Here is a 14,254-nt window from a genome sequence, read left to right as displayed (position 1 = left end):
GGGAGGTGGTGGTGGCGGTAGCAGAGGGGCTACACCCGTTTTCACTGATTTCCAACACTGTCTACGTGTGAACAAGAGAAGCAGAGAGAAGCTAAAGCTGCTTTCTTATTAACAGCTGGTGACAGTCCCTTTGCACAGTGCATGTCGCATTTCTTAGTCGAGGTAGAAAGGAGTGAAAGAGGAAGGCAGTTATTTAAAGTTTAGCATTACAGATGAATTACAAGGATATTCTGAGGCTCACAGTCCCCCAGCGATTCTGCGAGCCCCGAGGCTGGCCTCACCACACCTTTGCGAGTGACTATTTTAGGCAAGTGTGCTCATCGGGTCTGGGAGGACAACTGCTCCAAGTAATTCTGGGATGCAGGTTTTGCACCACAGGATGCCAGCGGGATCCAGTGAAGGTTATGGACCGTCTAGCCTGAACTCCATCTGTGCCCTGAAGTTTCCTCTTGGCTGGGCACTGCTGAAGGACCAGAAGCAGCCAGTAGGAAGCAGTAGGCACAGGGACTCATGGGGACTTTAAGCCATCTGAACGTGGCACGTAGTTTTTAAGAGGTTTTTTTAAAACGCTGTGAACATATTGCACCCAATTATAATTGCACTGTGTGCTCCACGCCGTGCTATGAGTGCACAGCTCCTCGCCGCTACAGAGGGGTAAATGTGACATACATACAACAAGTGTGCCGTTTTCTCCTGTGTATCTTTTCCCATCGTGTTTATCAGGATAGGATTTGCATGCCTCCCAGTAGGGCACTGAGCTATGCGGCTAACATCTGCCACGTGCTGTTTTGTTCTGTCCTCCTCTCCCAAGGAAGGAGCTGAGTGTAGTGGAGCATCTTGTTTTAGCAGTGCATTTGGTTGGCTTTTGCTTTTCCTGCATGTGGAGCTGCATATTTATATGAGCAAAAGGGCACAGAAATGTGTCCTGCAGTTGGAAATGCCTTTATTTCAGTAAGAGGAATTACGGCTAATTAAGTCAAATTAAAAAGGGAAGAGAGAGTTGATTTTCTTTATTCTCAGCATACTCCGTTTGACAAATGGGTCTTAACCACAGATGACAGTATTAAGCTTCAGCATCTCAGACGAGGAAATCTTGGCTTCTATTCCCTCTGCCCATTTATCTATGATAAATTTAAAGACACATGTTCCCCCTTCTTGGGCAAACATTCTTCAGCTCTTTTTCTAAAAAAATTCAACAGTAAAATACATCTGGAATCACTTTATATTTGTCCTTTTTCTCCTTCTTTGAATGAGCAGCCCTCCACAAAGCCTTCTGCAATGCCTCGCAAAGCCCTTGGTGGAACTCGTCAAAGAGTAACACAGGTTCTGTTTTGTGACAGTTTGGATCTGCACCTGATCTAGAAGCCCGGCCTACTTGTACTTCTGTTGCTAGGGCTTTGTTTTAAGTATTTTCACTTTTGTGAAGGTGAAACAATCCTTAATCAAGCAAATAATTAGTATTATTAAAACAACAATTCTCATATTCCACAAGGAACTGGAACATAGACCAACTTTCCAAGACTAAAGAGAAAAACTGTGTTTTATCCTGAAACAGAGATGTCATTTCTTGTGCCTAGAGTCAATGTCCTATGCACTGGACATGTGTTTTTTTTCAGCTTTTACAGTTTGATATTCTTTTATTTAGTTGGCTTTTCAGAGATTGTCTTACCATCAGTATGATAGCAAAGACATGTCCACATGCTGTTGCTAATAGCAAGTCTATCCATACTTTTTCTATGTACACTTTGGGATCACCTTATCGCAAAGGGTCAGAGTGAGCCTTTCTTTGCTTTAAGCTTAGCAAAACACTTGGTTTCCTATGGTCTCTGTCGTCGCCTGTTACAGCCTATCAGTTACAGTCTATCATCCTTTACTTGCTGCTTTGCTATTAAAACAAGAAACAAACACAGATTCACAAAAACATTACAGGAAGCAAATAGTACTTTTAATGTTGGAGAAGAGCCAGCCTGACAAAATGAAGCCTGAGACTTCCCTGACCTCCAGCACAACATTCAGGAGCTGGTCAGGATCCAGCTTGCAGAGACTTGGGCTGCATACGGAGCACATTTGGTAATGCCCTTTCCACACTTTAGAGATATTTGTTGGCATGATCTGCGTCATGTTTCCAAGGTCCAACGTAAAATGTGGCATTTTTGCATGTTCAGGCCTCCTGACAAGTCTCAATCCCCAGATTCTGTAACAATTTCAGACTCTTTCTGACTGTTCTCTTAATGTTAAGGTGATTTTAGTGAGGGAAAAATACAACACTAACAAAAATACACAGAAGCATCAGGACAGGAATGATATGAAGCCTATTGTACAGTTCACAGATATTGCCTATATTTCTTCAGGAGAATATCAGGAAGGAAAAAAAGAACACTGCAAAAGCATTCACCATAGGCAGAGCCATTTGTTCAGGGAGTTGGTGCAGGGGGTCCTTCAGGTAGCCTGGGAATGGTGCAGCACCAAGAACCTTTCCTCCTTCCCAAGAGATTCCCAGGCCTTCATAGTGCTGCACCTTGCCTCAGTCACGATGTCCCTGCCTGGGCATTGGGCACAAACCCATTAAAACCCTGGACTTGAGGGCAACCCCACACTGGCCTCCCCAGGTCTCCTCAGGTGTGATGGAGGAGGTTGTCAAGATGGCTTCCCATGCTGACTCCACACCTCCGGGCCAGACCTTGGATGCCGGACTCCTCCCACCACAGTGGGGCCCAGCACTGACCCAAGAGGCACCACAGGGCCCTGCCCAATGCCCAGCCAGGTGGGGCACCCACTGCCGCCCTGCCGTGGCTGCAGCCTGCCCTCCAAGGGCAAGCAGTGACCCCACGTTTCTGGATAACTGGCTGCTGCAAGATCTTCCCCTCCCAACAACACTTGTTTGTCTTAAATACAAGTTTTTTCCTTGGGCTGCCACAGATTTTCCACCTTGGTGGCCAACCAACGGCTGGCCAGGGAGGTTCATTAGCGCCCATGAGAAACACCGTCTTCCAGTGCGGGCTGGGCCTTGCTCACAGGGGAGGCAGGCGGCAGCACCACGCAAAATGCCAAAAATCCCAGTTGTTTTCCTCGGTTGCCAGGGTAGGAATTAACGCTGTCCCTGGCGGAGCACAAGGACTCCCTGTGATACGAGTGGGGACAATGGGAAGGTATGTTTTCGTGACCCGCTGCAGGAAATCCTGTGCGTCTTGCAGGGGAACACAGCACTTTCCTGCGCTGTCTGTGGCTGAGCCCTGGCTCCAGAGGCCGGTAGCAGCCAGGCTCATGGTGACCCATGCCAAACCCTGCTAAATTTTAACAGTCTGTTTTTATCCAGCGAGCTGCCCTGGGCACAGTGGCAATGTTGTGCAGCTCTCAGACGGGCCTCCAGGGCAGAGGGGTGACAGAAGCAATCAAAAACAAAGCTGAGCTTCTCAGCCAGTACCTGCAATCCATTCTGTTGATGGCTCTGGGCTGCAGCGCTCAGAAACCCCGCCAGTACAACTGGGACAGACGCATAGAAACTGTCTGTTCTGAGTTTGGGGGTTTTTTTTTGAGCGATGTGGTTAATACAGTAACTCAGACACGACTGTGTTGCACGACTGCTTTTGAATAAAAAGCATGAGCTACGTATCCCTGCCTCGCGCCCCAGTGGAAATCACACTGATAATTTAAACACAGCTGTCCTGCTGTGCATTTGTGTCTGCGGCCCTCAAGGATGGTGACACGCCGCAATAGCTGTGGCTGTCTCCGAACAGAAATAATAAGAGAAACATCTGTCTCCCTGTTTCTGCTCCCCTAGCTCCAGTAAGCAGCGCTTCTGGGTCCCGCTCTAAACATGGGGCCTGCTCCCAGAGAAACAGAGATACCCAGCTCCTCTTCATCATTTCCCCTGGCTGACACTAAATGGGCCGCTTCCAAGGAGCGCCACTGCTGCTGTCGATGAACCCATTTAAAGAAATGAGAAGAAACAATTCAGAAAGTGACGCATTACTTCTGCCTGCGGACAGAGGGAACAGCTGAAACGTGGGAGTCCAGACTACAGCTGTGTGACTACAGCTTTAAAAAAAATATACGCATATCTTAGTGAATAAAAACTACTGATTCCCTCTGCTGGTATTATAGACCTTATTCACTTACCGAGGTGGTGAAACTTGGAACAGTAGTCACAAGAATATCTGTGAAAGGAAAGATGAGACAACAAAGAGAAGCCACTATCTCTTCAAAACTAGGGGGTGTTCATACCACAGCAGCCCCCCTGCCCGGCCTTCCCTTCAGACCTCATTCTTCCTCCCCATTCCTGTATCTATACTGTCTCCTTTTATCTTTGTCATGACTTAGGGTCCTATCACACTAAGCAGCCTAACTGCCACAGACACTTGCATCCATCAGGGGAATGGGATCATTGCTAGGAAATAAATATTCACCCAGATAAATTACCAGCAGAAGGGCTTCTGCAGCCATTTGGAAAAGCCTCACACTCTAAGACCTGTCAAATGTGGATATTTTCTGAACAGGAAAAAACAAAACAGAAGTAACTTCTTCCTATGGAGACTAGGCACAAAGACAATGGCATTAAGGTTAGGCGACACATCCTTCAGAGAAAATGATTAACTCCAAACAACCTGGTTACAGCCAAGCCATAGGCAGCATTTTTAAGTGTTTCTCTTTTTTCTTGCCTTAATTCCTTCCAGGCAGCTACGAACGGGAGCGTGCCCATGAACTTGGTGCACCCTGTGTGCAAAATTCATGCTGAGAGGAGGAGGCTGCATTTATTAGAGACCTCATTTGCAAAAGCTAATGGGGCTGGCTGGAAGCCTCACTACACCTTTCCCCTTTCCTTTCCCCTTCAGAACAGCTACAGAGAGAGCAACTACTCCTGGAAACGTTTGTGCCAGAATGGCGTGATACCTTGCGCTTCCAAAATAACCTCTTCTACGTGAATATTGGTGACAGGTACACATTGTCAGAGCATGAGGGACACCTCCTTCTCTATATTCTGTCTTCTGGCAGCAGTGCAACAGAGTGGCTACCACAAGCATAAGCGTACGATTAACCTGTGGATCAGGGATGCATAGCCACTGGCTGCTGGAGAAGGAGAGTGCGTGTTAGAAGAACAGTGTAAACAGCTCCAAAAAACAGACATGATATACATGTGCCTCTGGAACTGAATGTAGGAAACTTTCACCCTGCCCCCACATGGGCTGGCTTCTGGTTCCGTGATGAGGGTGCAAGGAAACATGTACTACTTTCCTGGAAACCAGGCTTTAAACTTCCTTCACAGCAATTGGAGAGTGAGGGTACGCAGAAAGCAGGGCTTTATTCAGGCGTTTCCACTGCCATTGTGTCCTTTGGCATGTCAGCATCTAACCATTTACCTCTTTGGTGCTTCTTCGTACTCATGCTGAAACTATCCCTCTACCCAGGAGATATGGGTGTCTCTGACTAGCTATGATAGCACAGAGAACATGCCCTCAGGGGTAACAGTCTGGTAGGACTCCAAATAAAGACAGATTTGGTTGTCTGACTTTTTGCCCCTCATTTGGTCATTCTTTCCCTCTGTGCATCTTCTGACCTGCTCTCTTTCCACATCTGTGCTTTGTCCCCCTCCTCACTGTGTGCCTTTACTTGTCCCCACCACCCTTGCCCTCCCTTTCCCCTCTCTGTTCTGATTCTATGATTCTATGATTCTTCTGTCTTCTTCTGAAGTCCCATTGCCTCTTCCCAGAGTGCTCTCCTGGTGCTTGGAAAATAAGAATAAAAACTGTGATCTCAATGGGAAAAGAAAACAAACAGTTGCAATAAGCAGCACTTCTTGGGAGAAGTCGACCAATGACTCATTCCCGGGGCATTTGGAACGACAACAGGCATCTTCTCCTGTCTTTGCCGTTGCTGCTGTTGTGTTCATTACAGCAATGCTTACCAGCCAGTGGAGAATGGGGCCCCCCTATGCCTGGTGCTGCATAAATCATTTCTTTAGCCTGGGAAAAGAAGGGGAAAAAAAGCGAGGGAAAAAAAAAAAAAACAACTAAAGAAGATGAATACGTGATTCAAGGATTTACTGCTCAGATTGCTTTGGGGGTCCTTTATTCTTTACCCTTTCCTTTGTTTCTCTCCCAGACTGCCTTTCCTGCTGGCCTAGCCCTTCACCCCATGCCATCACTCTCACTCCTGTCTGGCTGCCCCATCTGATTTACCTTCCATTTCACTTTGTCCCCTCCTTTGTCCACCCAAATGCTTTTCTTGCTGTCACTCACTCCCTTTCCCGTGTGGCCAGATCTCCCAGTTGCCTTCTCCATTCTGTGATACGGGGTAGCTTTTCATCACCTTGCTGGTGGAATCAAGAGATGCAAAATATTCAGCGTGAGGTAGACACTGAACGGTTAAAACTTGGCAAAGTTATAGAAAACTGAAAACAGGCTCTCATAGCAGAAAGTGTCAGGTACCACCAGCTCCAGCTAAATTAAATTCTGTCCCTGTAGTGTGTATGCACAGAGACATTTATATTCATATTTTTAACAGCCATCTAAACTCTGCAGTTCACTGACAAACCCTTCATGAAGCTATCATTCCTTTTTTAACACCTGAACTTTAAAATGTCACATATAGCATTTAAAAGGACAGGCAAATAACCAAGGAAACATCCTAGCGTGCATTTTGCTTCCTCTCCTTATGGTTTGATCCAAAGTCCATGGAAATCAATGGCAGTCTTTCTGCCTAGTTCAGCAGAGTCTGCCCCCAGTAGGTTGGTTCCTTCTAAAATTTCAGAGGAAAAAGACCCCACACAAACCTGTTGGGGTTTTTTTTTCCAGTTTCCTTTTACTCATATATCTGGCAAGACTGATGTGCTGTCAAATGATCTTTTCAGTGCTAAATATATACCATTAACTACTAATAAAAAAACAGGCTTTAAAAATTCAGCTCTTTTTGGCATCTGTACAGAGCATTCGACTTGATCTCACAAGATGTATGGTTTGCACCAGGATTGCAGTCACAGTTTTCTTGTTAAAGCTGTCAACCACTTGAGTAACTATCTTTACAATGCAATTCAAACCTTGGTTATGAAAACAGGCATTTTTACTTGATCTCAGATATGAAGATCATTTGCTAGCGCTTTTCTGCATGCATTTGCAAGATACAGGTCCTATTGGAACCGGGTTGTAGCATGAAAACAAGGGAGGGAAGAAGCTGATCCCTCCTATTAGAGAGAGTTCCTCCCAGTGGCAGAGATAGTGTGAACAATAAATGCATGCTTAAACATGCTGTTTTTCAGAAAAAACGTTGTGTTAGAACCACTTATAAGGCAAAACTTCACAGTCTGATGTCATTAGAGGTACAAAGGTAACTCTAGGACAGAACCTTGCCTTTTGACTCTTAAAACCAGCAGAGAAATTCTGAACGTCAGATTTGCCATAGCACTGCATTGGTGTCTGACTGGACTCATTAGCAGATACTTGCTAATGACATGGGAAAGACAGAATGAAGTTTATGTTTGTCTTGTGAAAACTGATCATCTTCTACAGACAAACCCCTAGCGCATTTTTGACAAGCCCCTGTAAATCTTCAGCTAATACTGCTACAATGAACTTTAATGTAGTGATACAAAGCAAAGGGAAAACTCAGGTAAGAGATAAACATATGTCTCCTAATGCCTAGGCACAATGGGGAGCCCCCTTATCTGCTCCCATAATGCGCCTTATTATGCTTAAGTAATGGGTATTAGAAGCCAAGCAGTATGTTACATCTCCTCCTACATGGTACATTCCCATACTGCCTAGATACATACGAATCCTGCATGTCACATGTCATTACATTTTCTGAAACTATATCTCCATCCATGCTAAAAATACACAGAGAGAAAGAGAGAGAACTTGAATGTAAGCAACAGATACTTCTGCACAGACCCTTGGCAGTACCAAAGATGGAGAGATTCATACGTGTTATTATTCATCATTGCCTGAAGAGCCTTTGTGAGGAAGATAACCGGCCCCAGGGGGCTCACAGCAGGAACCGAATAGGTGCTCACACACATCCATTTCCAAGCCGGCTGAGCCCAAACAAGGCCCTCTCCACCTGTCTTCTCATCTGCATGGTGCCCTGATCTTTTTCTGAAGTGCTAGCTTACAGAGCTGTTCCCATAAATACAACGCCAGAGCTATCCATAAATAATCTCGTTTGGAAGCCCCAAGCAATGAGTAAACCTGTGCATCTGTGACCTGCTGCTGTCCCGCTCCTTTGCTCTGGAACACAGGGCCTACAGAGCCATGACCTGCTGTGGGGTTGAACCACCTTCTGGCAGCCCCTGCCCTGCTGCCCCTGGAAGCAGGAGCATGGAGCAGGGTGGCCCCTGAGACCACGCTGTGGCAGGGATTCAACGTGGACCTTTTGGACCAGCCCGCTTCCCCCCTCCCTGAAAACCCAGGAAAATCCTCAGTGCTGCTTTTTGAGGCCTAAACCCCTCAGTCCAGCAGTTTCAGAGCTGGATTCTGTCTCACCTGTGAGAGACAGGGGAGGAGCAGCCATTCCCCGGCGACGTGTGTCAGGCAGAACACGCACACATTGATACCCCGGTGTCCCAGGCTTTCACACTTCTGTGCAAGCAGCCGAATGGGCAGACCCCTCCTGCTCAGCTGCGGCAGATGGAGCAGGGAGGCAGGCTGCGTGTCTGCGGGGCTGGGCAGCGGAGCTGTGCTCTCCAGCTCCAACTAATGAAGCTGATTTGATGAGCTGATTATTCTTGTGTATTAGTGCATCGCTGACATGGTGCTCCACGCTGTACCGGATGCTGGAGGCAGGGCACAACGCAGGCCCCCGACCGAGCCTTCCACCTAAGCAAGTGGACCGCTCGATCCCAAAAAACACGGTTCTGGGTAAGCAGGAGGAGACGGAGCCCCTCTTTATAACAGAGCACTGCTGCTTTCTAAGCTGGAATGTAGCAGCATTCCTAATTTAGATACTCCGGTTGAATTTTAAGTGGAAGCGAACAAAACATTTGAAAAGCTGTCCCCGTTCTCTCAGCAGGGAGACATCGAGAATTTTCTGGTTTTGGGGAAGGAATACTGGCATGAAATCAGCCAGGCTTTTCCCAGGTAGAGATGTGTGCCCTGGAAGCAAACACGGGCTTTCTAGATATGTTGGATGTAAACAAAGAGAGGTTGGTTATCAGGAGGTGATTCATGATGAGAGGGATAATGATGAATAGGTGTTATGACAACAACTGCTCTGCAGCTGTAGCTCTCTCATTTGCCACAAACTGCCAAAAACTCACCAGCTTTCTCCTGGGACCTTCTAATGACAGCAAACAAGGCTTGACAGTGTCCAACACAGAAGGTACCTGACTGTTGACCTCCCCATGGCATGAGAAAATTGGCTAAATAACATGAAGAAGTGGAATTTCAGATACCTGTTAGGTCTCTGGGCTTTTGCAGACAGCAAAGCATCCTCCAGACAACATTATTCTTGGTTTACATAAGCCATTAATTATGTTAATTATGTTTCTACCTGTGCAGTTTTTCTAATTTTAGCTCAATATTCCTCCCTCAAAATGTAGAGAAATGCTTTCTGGGAGCACTGAGATGCCTTTTTCTTTTATTTTTTTTTTCATTTCCACCTCAAACTGAACAAGAGCAAGCCCCAGCAGAATTTTTTTAGGCGGAGTAATGGTTCTGCTCTTGCTGAATCATCTGTGACAATGATTAGGCAGGAACACAAAAATAAACATTCCTTGGCAGTCAGGCTTGAAACTCCCATAGAATGTATTAGAACCACCATTTAGAGATGAGCTGCGGATTCTGAAAGACACTGGGAGATGTCACTTGGTCTGCACTGGGCGCTGAGAGCAAACTGCACCGAGCACACAGCTTAACACCGCCCAGAGGAAGGACCAGCTCTGCATTGGTGATAGGTGCTCAACACGGGTACTGAGTGGTCTCCACCACGGCATCAAATCATGCACAGAATAAACAGGAGACACATACTAGAGGGGGCAATAAGAGGCAGAATGCATACAGAGGTTTGCTGGAAAGAGAGGCTGACATATGACATTGTTGCTCGCAACGTTTATGTACTCATATATATTCAAATATCTTTCCAAATTCCCTTGCTTCAAGTGCCTTATTCATGCAAGTCCCTCGCTTGGCCTCATCTGGGAGGATTTTGATCGTCAGCTCCTCATCTCTGCCATTCCTCATTACAACAGTCACCTATGAGAATAGGTAAGAAACAAAAGGCCAGATGCACAGCTGCACAGATGAGCGGAGCACGCTGCAACAAAGGAAAGCAACTCTCTTTGGACCTAACTAACATGTGTGAACTTGCTTGACTGTTTGTAATCCCATTTCTTGCTGCCTGCTCTCACAGCTCTGCTGAATTTAAACACAGTATTTTCCAGCTAGAAGTGTCTTTTTTTTCATGTGATATCGAATCCGTACACCGAGGCATTAAGAGCAATGGGGATCCAGAGAGAAGGAATGATGAAGGGGAGGTAAGGGTAAGGGTTAAAGCAGAGAAGCTCAAGTCAGCCTCTGAGTTCCTTTCCCATTTCTACCAGAAGGCATCCTGCATACCTTTGGACATCCTATTTCACCAGTGTGTGCCTTGATTGGGAAATGTCAGTTGGGAACACCTGGCACCCCACACCATGATGTCTCATTGGGTGTCCCTGATGCACGTTTGTGAGTTTCTCAGATCCCACACTGGCTAGCACCACAGAAGCTTTAACTAAACAGGCAGAAAGGAAAGCAGAGGCTCTGAGATCTGGAAACATCAGCCTGAGAATTTGTGCCTGGCAAAGACTGTCAATATTTTTGCCAACCACGTTCTACCAAACTTCCTGTGACGTGGCTCTTCTTGTTTCTACACAACAGCAAATGTCCCATGAGGTGTGAACAACCACTGCCATATTTTGCACCTCATTTCCACCACAAACCAAAGAACAAATTCACTAAAATTTCTGCAGTCAGTGTAGGTATAAATTACTTTATAGATGGAAAACCATACTGCACAGGAAGGCAAGTTTCCCATCCAAGATCTGCAAACCAGAATCTCATTCATGGCAGAAAGTCAATGGACACTCCTTCCTTGTCTGTACCCTGAAAAGCTGAGATGAAGAGGGGATGATCAGGCTCTGCTCTGTAGGTGCCTCCTTGCTTCATAATGGGATGGGGTTGGTTGGGCAGGTGCCTAATCTGCAAAACTTTGCAGTGTGGGCTTTTCTGGCTCTCTTATCTTCACAAGCAGAGGTCGGGACTACACAGGCACTCTTCTGATGCAAATGTTGTGATTGTGGTCCTGAGCTATCAGCCCAGTCCAGGAGCTGTATGGGGAAGTCTTGAGAGACTGAGCACGCCCCTCCTGCACAGGCATGGGCACCTGCAAGCTGCTTCAGGATCTCTTCCCTTCTCAGCTTCCCACCACATATCTCACGATTCTCAGTCTCATTAAGATTTTGATAGGGAACTTCCCTGGCCAGTGTAATTGGCCAATATCTCTGCTGTTGTGACAATGTAGTCCTCCAAATTTCAGACACCAGGCTCTTGTCTTGGTCTCCAGAAAGCACTCTTATCTGAGATTTATTGAACTGCTATAGAATTACTTCTCTCCAGTCCATCTCTCCTCTGACTGCATAGAAAACACAGGACAAGTCTAAGGGGATGCCTCAGGTCTCCTACCAAACTTTTGGTGGGATAGCACCAGGCCTGAATGTGCAATGGTCTTAGAGCAGTTAATCAGCTGGGTATGCTGTGCCTGTCTTCTTGCACCTTCTTCAACTGTGCATTTCTGCTGGCCATGCATTTCATATGCTCTCCTGTGCCTTTTTTTTGTCATATTTTTTTTTCTTTTTCTTTTCAGGGACAGACACATACCTATCTTTTCCTAAAAAGATTATAAAATATTTAGAACAGCACCCAAACACAAAATGCTCTGGCCAATACAGAATCCCTTAAATCTGATCGTCAGGAAGCACCTGCTACCAATAGCTCATTGAGTCAGCTTCTTCTGCTGTCATGTGCATGCAATTAAACAAATTCTTCTGCCCAAGTCATTAAGAATAACAAGTACTTATTTTTTGAGATAGGGTGTAGCTGTCTTCTTGGCAAAACATAGATTTTTTAATTTTATTTTTTAATTTATGCTTACTTTAAACTTATGGAAATAACTAATGGACAAATTAGGCATTTATTGGGTGTAAAGGTGGCACCTTTCAGTGATATCCTGTGCAAGCCTAGGGAGCGATAACCTAGAACTGTGGCAAGTTCATATAGACGGTCTCTTAGTTATGCATCTTCTGACTGAAACTGAAGGATCTGAAGAGAGAATTAAGGAATAGGAACTTATTTGTTATTCCCTTCTCTTCTGACAAGTTTCTCGACATGAAAAGACTTAAAGGCAAGCTGGTAGGTGCTGTGAAATCTATAGATGTTTTCAAAATGATGACCAAACCTAAAAGACTGTGTTTTCTGAGTGTGTTTTCTGATTCTGAATGAATCTCCACAAGAAAACTTGATAGTTTTAGATGGGTTTAAAAAACTTGATAGTTTTCTTGTGGAGATACAAAACAGAAAATATTTACATTTGTATAATTGTTTTGGATATATATATCTTTTCCAAAACTTGAGTCAAACTGTTTCTGAAGTGGAAGCTGAGTGGGAGAGAAAAACCAGCTCATATGGAAAGTACCTGTGCCTCGTCTTCCCTTCCTCTTTGCTGTTCCCAAACCCAAGTTATATCAAAAGGGCACAACCAAGTCCTAAAAAAGATTACTTTGATGCCCAAATTCTCAGCGCTGGAGGTTTTGGTAGGATAGGAGTGTAAACACAATGGAGCATGAAGGAGACAGCATCTGAAGTCAAGCAGAAGTTAGAGTAAGGGAAGATTAACACTGGAGAGCTGGCTAAAGAAGGGACCGAAGTAAATCATTTCTCTTCCTCAGAAAATTAAGCATATGCAAGGGGTAGCAGACAGTGACTATGGGAAAACCTGTCAGAACAAAGTAGCAGTCTTCCATTCTCTCCTACCTACAGATGCAGCCAAATGCACAAGAAAGGGGTTGGGGGTTGTTCATAAATAGTCTGGCTGCTGTTTGTCAGAGGCAACAGTTGAAATGTCTGTACACAATTGCTACTTTAGCATGTGCTAAAAATGACAATGGCATCCAGTCGCAATGGCCCCGCTGAGAACTGTCGTTCCAAGTCACAGTCATAAAACTACTGGTGGGTGGTCTTCATCTCCGCTTGTCCTCATTATCATTTCATTGTGTTTCTGTGGCCCACTGCACCATGGCACTCCCTGCATTTTAAAGCATTTCATTGATGGGGCAGTTTGACATTCATATTTATATGTCCTTGTTGTATTGCAGCGGTTTTCCCTATTCTTGGGACCCAAGCCTTTTGTGAAATGGTGCAAGGAAGATGTGTATTCAAATCTTGGCCCAGTGAATTGGGTATTGTCAGGAAATAACAGAAAGTTTTGAGGATTTAAACATCCTGGACCCTATCCTGCTGCTGTGAACGTAAAGGAAGAGCTTTTTCTTGCCAGAGGCTGAAAATAAGGCTGCAAAAGGAAATCAGCTGGGGAGCATGTACCTGCTTCAAGAGCAAACTAGAAACTTACTGAGTTACGGTGCTGAATGGAGGCAGCCCATGCTCCGTCTTCCTCTGCCAGGAGTGGACAAAAATGCTCAAGTTGTCTTCATAAACAGAAAGTCCAAACCCTAACAATATCCCTTTTTATTTCTTAATTCTCGCTTAACATGCCAGTCAAAAGCTAAGCGAAGCCTATATGCAGCTCAGTGATTGGGCAAAGCCTGATCTGTAAAAGCAAACTGCTTGCCAAAGCTGTGGAAAATAAAAACAAGGGAGAGTTTACACAGTAGAAAAGTGAAAACTAATGAAACCTGGAGATTTGCTTCAACAGTTTTTCATTGTGCTGTTGGCAGATGGTTCCTCTTCTTCAGGAACCGGGGCAGGAGCAGTGCATTTGTCCCACAGGCAGAACGGCTGGGGGGCACCGTGGAAACTTGACACACACTGAGCTGCTTTCTCCAAGCTGGAACACAGAGTGAAGTGAGAAGACGTAGGAGGCACGTAGGGATGTTGCCATTTTGTGGGGCCAACGTGTACATAGCTGGTGTACTGTGAGGCAAATACCCCTGTTCTGAATACGTTGAGCTGCACTACACGGCTCTTCTGATTTTCCAGATTTTGCTTGCTCCAGACACATAAAGGAGCAGCTGCTGCTCATGTGTGCATGCAATGTTGCGCATTGAGGAGTTGAG

This window comes from Gallus gallus, chromosome 3 (assembly GCF_016699485.2).
Source record: "Gallus gallus isolate bGalGal1 chromosome 3, bGalGal1.mat.broiler.GRCg7b, whole genome shotgun sequence".
Taxonomy (NCBI): Eukaryota; Metazoa; Chordata; class Aves; order Galliformes; family Phasianidae; genus Gallus; species Gallus gallus.
This window is presented reverse-complemented; position numbering follows the sequence as displayed.